The sequence below is a fragment of the Corvus hawaiiensis genome, chromosome 6 (genome assembly GCF_020740725.1).
Source record: "Corvus hawaiiensis isolate bCorHaw1 chromosome 6, bCorHaw1.pri.cur, whole genome shotgun sequence".
Taxonomy (NCBI): Eukaryota; Metazoa; Chordata; class Aves; order Passeriformes; family Corvidae; genus Corvus; species Corvus hawaiiensis.
In genome coordinates, this window is record NC_063218.1 from 11,624,761 (window position 1) to 11,633,336 (window position 8,576).

Sequence of the window (8,576 nt, forward strand, 5' to 3'; positions counted from 1 at the left end):
CAAAAAAGAAAATGAATAACTTTCTCTAATATGATAACTGGTTTTCTAGATAGCAGAAAGGGGAATGAAACCATCTATCTGGATGTCAACCACGCAGTGTGTCGTGGCTTGGAAATACTGATCCGCTCTTCCGTGACACTGGAAGGATGGCCCTTTTCCTCAGAATGGAGTGAGAGTCCCTTCCCCCTGCCTCTGGCAGTGATGTGAGGTGGTATCAAATAACAACAGGGTCCTGGCCTCACCCCTCATGGCAATTGCAAAAAATTAACCCTGTTCCTGTCTGAAACCGGAACAGGGGCACATGGGAATTTAGTTAAGTGCAAAAGTTGGAAATTAAAGTGCAGGAACTGTAACCATGGTAAGAAGTTGGTTAGAGGCATGATGGCAATAGGAAAAGTAGAAAGGGAAAGTATCTGGCTGGACAGAGGGAGATTACTGGAGTTCTTTTTGAGTATTTTTCCAGATTAACCTTGTTTACTGTTTTCAGTAATGAATTTGGCACGAAAATTAGAAATGTGATGAGGAAACCCCTCATGTTGCAGTTGGACAAGATCAGATCTCCATAAAAGAAATAACACAGGAGGAAGCAAGTAGATTAATAGGAGGTGAAATGAGATAGAGGTAAATTAAATGGCATGTAAGTTTGTTCATTTGAGTACTTGGATTTTAAAAGTCAGGAGCTCATCCATGGGAAATGACTGAGGAGAAGGACCAGACCACACTGTAATAGTGGCTCTGCTACTGATTGCTGTTGTCAGTGACATACAGTTGCTGAGAAAGCAATCCATGAATGGGCACTGCAAAATCTTCTTAATTTGAAGTGTCCCCACAACCCAACCACTCATTTGCATATGATGACCCAGAAAGGTGATTAATGTGTGGTTCAGAGGGAAGAAAATGGCGAGACCTGGGGAATAACCAGTGTGATCAGAAGAGACTGCTGAGCTCAACCCAGTCTGAGAACAGCTGCTTTCTATACACATATCACTGAGGATGGAATAGAGGACCTGTACAGAGGACAAGACTAGCACCAAATCAGATTGGTTGGAACTGGCTGTTAATTAAATTTGGCTGGAAATTTGAAGAATTCTTACCAAAGAGTATTGAATAACCTTTTAAAAGGAATATCAAGGGCAAATAAAACACATGCCACGAATGGGGTAAACCCACTGTTTTAAAATTGTTACTGTTTGGCCTCTATCCCTACCATATGATTTATCTTACAGATATAACACTTTCTCCTGTTAGCCTTGTAAAGTGAAGGATGATTAAATTTTTAATGCATATCCTTCAATTCAAAGAAATATTATGTCTGTTTCTATTTTAGGACTTGCTTCTTTCTTGTTATCAAGTTATCAAGTCCCTATACTAGCAGTTTCCAAGTACATGGAAGCAGAAAATCGCTCTCTCACTTTCCTTTTTAAGGCTGTTGTAGAAAACAATTAATTAATTTGTTTATGTCTGCATATATAGGATGAGTGAGGATGGCTTGTTTATGTATAAATAAATGACTGAAGGGAAACTAAATAATTTTGAATGAATGCTACATTTGGAATTTTTTTTGAAACTCGTGGTTAATTTTGTTTCCAAGAACTGCTTCTAAAATGTCATCTCACTTGAGCTCACACATTCACAAGCCTCCATATCTTAACAGTTTCCTGGGACAGCCATCGTGAGAGGTCGCTGCCGAACAGAGATGATCAATGGGATTTCCAGTTTTTTCTTGCCAAGGGTTTGCCCCTTTGCCCCTTGGAATCCAGATTAGAGCTACTGTCTCTGAGGAGAATGCAGTCTGGAACTTGTCCCCTGCTAGTAATGGAATTCATCCTTCAGTATTTGCTTCCTTCATGCAGTAGGCTATCACTCATAGATGTGAAGTATTTTTGGTGTATTCTTTTAAAGCAGTGAGACCTGAAAATTTTACATGTTGCATCAAGAACAATCAAGAACAAACTGGGCAGTGGACTCTGATTTCCTGTGCAGTTTCTTCAGATGAAAGTCCAGGCTTACACACAGACAGCTCAGTAACAGATGTCGTCTCTTGAGATTTAGGCTGGTGGGTGTAAGAATCAATGACAAAAAATGTACAATATCTGAAAAAGAACAGGTACGCAAGAGCATCACATAAGTATTTACTTGGAAATTTGAAAACAAAATCAAATTATTAATTAAACATAAATTGCTTTGTCAGAGTAATTCTGGAAGCATTCTTTATTTACTGGGAACTGCTGAAAATAAACACATTCCTGAAGCACCTTAGAAACATGTTTTTTCCTTCTGATCTGTGCAGATGGTAGACTCCTGATGACTGCTGCTTGGGAGAATTGGGAAATCAAATAAGACTCTTTAATAGAATATAGAAGAATAACAGCATTATGAAGATATCTTACATTAGTCAGTTCTCTGAGAAGGCTTTGCCTGGGCTTCATCCTGGAGTGATGTCTCAAAGACTGAAATGTTTCAAAACCCAAATAAACAAGATTGTAATGGAACATGGACTAAACCAGTTGCTTTAAAACAGAGGAATCTGGAAATGACTGGGTGGGAAAGAATGTAGATATTTACACCCTTTGAATGTCTACAAACAAAGAAGAAACAGCAAGGACACTGAAGAAACAACTAGCAAAAGTAATCAAAACTACTAATAAGTATTTATTAATACTCATGAGAAACAAAGGATCTGCCGGAAAATTTGTAGGGTCTGCTCATGGACAGGGTATCAAAACATGCTCAGAGAACACAGAGCAATTTCAGAGGTGGTAGAAACTTTTTCTGCATCACTGTTCATGGCAGAAGAAATGAGGGATATTCCTATTGAAAAATCATTCTTTATGGGGGACACGTCAATTGAAGTGATTCTGAAGGGATGCTGGAACTGACTGAAAAAATGAACAGTCACACATCCTCAGGACCAGAATGTATTCACTCATGGGATCCAAAGGAAGTCAAGGATGAAATAGCTGAATTACTAATCATGGTGTATGCCCTTTTACTTAAATTGCATCTGTACCTGACGACTCAGGGGTAACATTAAGTCTGTTTTTAAAGAAGAGAAATTAAGAGAAAATTAGTAGAAACTATAATAAAGGGTGGAATGAATGGTTATGTGATACATCTGATTTAACTGGCAAGAGTCAACCTTGGTTCTTTTAATGAAGAAGTCAGTATGGATTTTCTTTGTACAGAGAAGCTCTTCATTGCAAATCTTTTACAGTTCTTTCCAGAATTCAATATAAATATGGGTAAGGATGATGTGATTGATAAATCCTTAGGTTTTCAGAATTCTTTTGATAGTCTTTCAGTTTTACTGCAACTTTGCACCTGTGATGTAGGAGACACAGCAGGGAGCAAAACGAACCATTGGCTTACCATGGTTGTGCTTATATTCTGACGTAGCCAAGATGACTCCTGCCCAGTCTATCCTTGCAAGTACATGGTTGCTTCTATAGTTGGTTTCCAACAAAACAGAGTATTTCTGAATTGCAACAAACACAAAGCAATCCCTTCTGGTCCTGGGGTATTTATTACTACCATCTGAGAGCCCCAGATTTCCACTCTCTGTTCCTCTAAAGAGTTTCTCAGTCTATGCATGTGCTGAGGGCTCACTGCTCTTAGAAGAAACTCTCCTCTTGTGCCACAGACACTCCACTTCCAGTAGTAACCCTATCCTCTGAAAAGCAGAAATCTTCTGCTTTTTAAAGGGACCAACCTCACTCGGTTAGTCCCTTCATGGAACATGATTTAAAACAGCCAAAGAGAGGTTGTCCATCACAGCTACGGGAAATTGTGAACATTTCTGCTGGCAAGCAAGCTGATCGGCAGGAAAGCTTTGGAAACACCTGCTGCCAACTCACAAGTGGAAGTGTCCTTAGTGGGCTCAGAGTCATGCAGGCTGTTCAGATATCAACTCAACTTCATCCTGGTATGTTGTGTTTGAGAAAACAGGCAAAGAGACAGTGTAAATTGTTCAGGGAGACAAGAGGGACATTATGCCACACTGGTCAATGACAGATGAATGTCTTGTAGTAACCACGATCAAATAAAAAGCTGTTATTCTTTCTAACTTACATTCAAGGCCTGGCAGCTTGAGAATTTGACAGCTACAGCAGGGTGCCCTCTGTGGAGCAGATATTGTGGTGGCAAGGGATCTATCCCTTTATGTCCTCGACAGAAATCTACCAGATTTTATGTCCCATTTATGCCTTTCTGACAACTGAAAAGTAGTTGACTTCTGATGACAGGAGCTGGATTGATGTGTATTACAGTCATTTCTCAGCAGTGTAATTTTTTTCATCTTTACTTCAGATGTTCACAGCTATTCTCTTGCCATCTGAGTATCACTAGAACACTAAGACACAGTAATTTTCATCATTCACCCCTTCAATTCACACCAGTTTTTTCTCTTGCTTCTCTTGTGTGGACAATACAAGTGCCTTTCATTATTTTACAAATGTTATTTTACAGTTTTAGTCTTATCTATAAATTGTTGATGATATAATTTAGATATTTCCCAGTGTTTTAATCCAAAAAATGATAGAAGTCCCAATCCATTACTGAGTTTAAAATAAAAATAGCTGAGTCAGCCTGGAGATTCATAGTATCTGTTAGTATAAGCAGCAGAGTAGGCATTACCATGTGGTGACACATACTCTCCTCATCTTGCAGCAGTGTGTGCCGCAGAGATTTCATGAGGGGTATAGTTGTGTAGTACAAAATTTGGGGAAAGAGATCATCAACCAGGATGCAGTTGTACAGATCTCCCCAGATGCCAGAGGGCCATGTTTTTCCTGTTTCCTCAGCTGGCTGCTGTGTGAAGGTCAGAGATGTGGGTTAAGACAGACAAGAGATAAAAATGGCTAAAAAACATGGGTGGTGTAAGTTGGTGGAGTAAAAAATAACTATATTTTCATCATTGTGCTGGAAATATTTTGGCCAGAGATAAAAATCAAGCTATTCATTTAGGATTGGATTTTGGTGTTGTTGGGTTTTTTAGTATACTATGTATGTAAAAATATCCCTCTTCTTTCTGTTCCTCTTTTTAAAGACACAAAGAGACCATAGGTCTTATGATAGTGTAAATGATCTCCTTTAAATTTTATAGTTCTTAATTAGCTAATTTATACAGAATGAGGATTGGGCTCATGTTCTTTGGAATTCGGTGATGGATAGCTCCACAGGAAAACATCAAGTATAAAAAAGAAAACCTTAACCTTCAACACGGAAAAATAAATAATCTGAAAAACCTACAGGAAAAACTTAAGGAAATGGAGTTTGGTAAATGCAAAAGTGTGATTTATTAAAATTCTTGGAGAAAGTTCAGGAAAAATAAACACACGTTATTGCAGCATAGGAACACATAAAAGATATTATTATTATCCTTCTGTCCTAATGAAAGATGCCATAAGAAATCAGAGTGAAATGTGTTCCAGTAAACATAATTAAAAGGAAAAATGTGTAGGATTTATAAATAGAAATATGCAAAGGATATGTTGGCTCACTCTAGTGGGAAGTGGTATTTCAGGAGAAAAGTTCCTATTTATCTTAAAAAAGGTTTGCAGAAACACTGAACAGCCTCCCAGCCTTACTTTCCCAGAACACGAGGGAGGCAGCTCACGCTAATGCAGAACCTAAGTGCGTTTTGGCCGCACACTGCACAGCAGGGCTGGCGTCTGTAATGTTGGGGTTTGCCTTCTCTGTTGATAAGGACAACTCGTGTCATCATCTGAGTTTTACAACTCATTTACCAGCTCTACTTCTATTTCAGAGAAGGCAAGGGCATAGATGTGTCTGGAATTTCTAGTGGAAGGCAAGGAATTTTGTAAATGAATTTCTGGATAAGTCCCATCTACAAACAGTTCCTACCCAATGGAAAAGACATTTCTTCACCTGTTGTTATGATAGGTTTCCTTGAAAGAACTCAGAATTATTAATTATGACCTAAACTTACAACCTGGATTGATATTCTTCAAGAGCCATGTAGAGTTCTTGCAGAACAAATGATATAAAATTCAACCTTACTCCAAAAATGAAAACAACTCTTACTAAAAGATATGTCTTGGTGTTCACGTCAGTGGGCTTATAATTTCATATACTGGGCACATTGCTTTGCTAATTACCAAGACGTTATTCTGGTACAAATAACATTTTCAATTCAAATAGAAATTTAAGTAGAAAATTAGCCTTGGTTTATTACTGGAAGAATTCATGTGCCAAAGCCTAGGTATTTTCATTGTCTGCCTTTAAAAGGAAAGGAATCCCTTTATATTTCCATGCACAAAATGTGGTCACATAAAGGCAAAAGGTGAATAAAGAGCATTTTTCTTAATTTATACATCCTTGTTTTCTTGGCTATCTGCTGTGAAATATCATTTGCTTTTAGTAGGAAGCCTCAGGTATCAAACTGATTGGTACAGTTTCTTTATGAGAACTCGCTGCAAGTTGGGGAACACCTTCTATTTCACAGTGGGTCTGTCTTTTAATTTGAGTAGCTGATGCACTGTGGCTGGAGGAAGGAATAGCGAACTTTTGATTTCAGTCAGCTTTCCCGAGGTACACACAGATGAGCACACAGATAAAGCGGACAAAGAAAGGGAAAAGCTGTAATTGCAATGCTCTGCAGGCTGGAAGGCAGCAAGCTCTGCCTTAGCTCTTCTGAAGCAGGATGCAAGCAAAGGACAATGCCACACTAGATGTCTGCTGTTCCTGCTGGTGAGAAGAGCGAGGGACAAGCTTGGCTACACCATCTCTGCTGTGAAAACCTGGTTAGGCACCATGTTTTCGCCTTGGGACCTGTATGGTAGCCTATTACTGTCCCTGCCCGGCTCCAGGGGGGTCTGTGTGCACCCACAGACGCACGGGTGGGTTCAGTGTTATAGTCGGTAGCAAAGAGTCGAGAAGGGTATTTGCGTACATTCTGGCAGGAGCATTTATTGCTGCTACACTGTCAAAGGTGGCAGAGGCAAATACCAACATGATCCTGAAACTCACACTTTTATCTGGGGGAGGGGCAAAGTCAGGACCAGAGAACAGGGACCAATGGGGAAGCTCTGGGGGAGTGATAAGAGGTAGAGGCTGACAGCCAACCGGGGAATCCAAACTGGGATAGATTAACGTAACAGAACCCGCATCCTGGGAGAAGCCTCTTTCTCTTACCCTGACCACTAAGTCTCTGGCACCAGAGACTGTTTTACCAAGAGCTCTCTGTCCCTTGTGCCACACGCTAATCAGCCACATACATACCTTTTCAGCCCTGACCCAGCGTATTTACTCGCCATCATCACCCACGGACTCAGCATCGTCACCCAGGGGTGGATCTTCAGAGGCTCAGGAGAGCGACTGGACCTTTGCTGTGAGGGCTGTGCAGCCAGACAGGAGAAAGAAGAAAGGAAGATCAGTGCTGCTTTGGGGATACCTCCCTGAAGATACTGGGTGGGTGGGGGTGGATTTTCTTTATATGAGCATGTGGTTTTTTAAGAGGAAGAGGGCTCTCCTCTCATGACAGCAGCTCCTGGAAGGGCACTGACACCACAATTTTGCACCGCATGCATTTCTAAATGCTAAATGCACTGCATGCTTTTCTCATTTACTGTCATCAGTTGCTTTGTTCCTTTCTTTCTCATGCGGGAATAAAGACTGCCTGAGAGTTGTCTTACCAAAATGACTGTGGAAGTAATTTATCTGAGTTGAAACAGGACCAACCAGCAAACCTCACATCCAGGGGAGTGGTGGAGGAAGGGTGAGATTCAAAGAGTAGTGCTGGGGTTTTTTTGCTTCCTATGATTCTCTTGCACCTATGGAGAATTTCAAATGACTGATTTAGGGCAACTGGAGGCTTATTGCCAAGTACTTGATCTGGTAATGCATCCCTATATTCTGTGCTGACTTGTGGGGGACTGAAACAAGATTATCCTCAGTGAAATAAATTCTCCTACTGAGGATGTAAAAGAACTCGATTGTCTTCTGCAAAGCAACTCCAGAAATGAAAAATAGAAACATAAATAGCTAATGGCTTATTCTTTTTCTTAAGGAAAAAAAAAAAGGAAGGGAAAAGGAGGGACCTCCTGCAACACTAAAGGCTTGGATGATGCAGAAAGTCAATTCTTGCTTCTGTCTTTTAATAAATACACAATGCTGTTGAGGATATTGTCTCTCTTTCCTGAGGAAATCCAGCATGCTCTTAACAATTCCTGTACTTTGCCAGGCAGACATCAAAATTACATGGCTAAAAATGTAATATCCTTCTTTCTATACATGCAGATGGTACAAAAATATAACCCTTTGAGATCAGATAATTTAAAGATGGCTGAAATTTTCAAATGAAGTATTTTTGGTGGAAAAGATGTGTTTCTAATAAGCAGAAATGTCTGCTCTCAGAAATTTCTTATTTTCATTATAAACCTGAAAAGGGACCACAACGAGAGAAAATTCTTGCCAAGTTTTGAAATTTTTTTTTGCTTTCATGTTTGTAAATGTATACAGAAGATCTAAATGGTCTGCAATAACTCTTCTGCCTTCAGCTAACACAAAAACATTTTTTACTAAAGATTTTTTTTATAAAGTGATAAGACAATTTCAGT

At 39.6% G+C, this 8,576-nt stretch overlaps 1 long non-coding RNA gene across 1 annotated transcript in view; it reads left to right on the forward strand.

Moving 5' to 3' along the window:
- Window positions 1–7,934, forward strand: part of LOC125328040 — a 31,781-nt gene extending 23,847 nt beyond the window's left edge. The window contains exons 2-3 of the long non-coding RNA XR_007204513.1: window positions 50–3,242; window positions 7,248–7,934. This is a non-coding gene — a long non-coding RNA (uncharacterized LOC125328040). The remainder of the gene's footprint in view (window positions 1–49; window positions 3,243–7,247) is intronic.
- The last annotated feature ends 642 nt before the right edge of the window (window positions 7,935–8,576 follow it).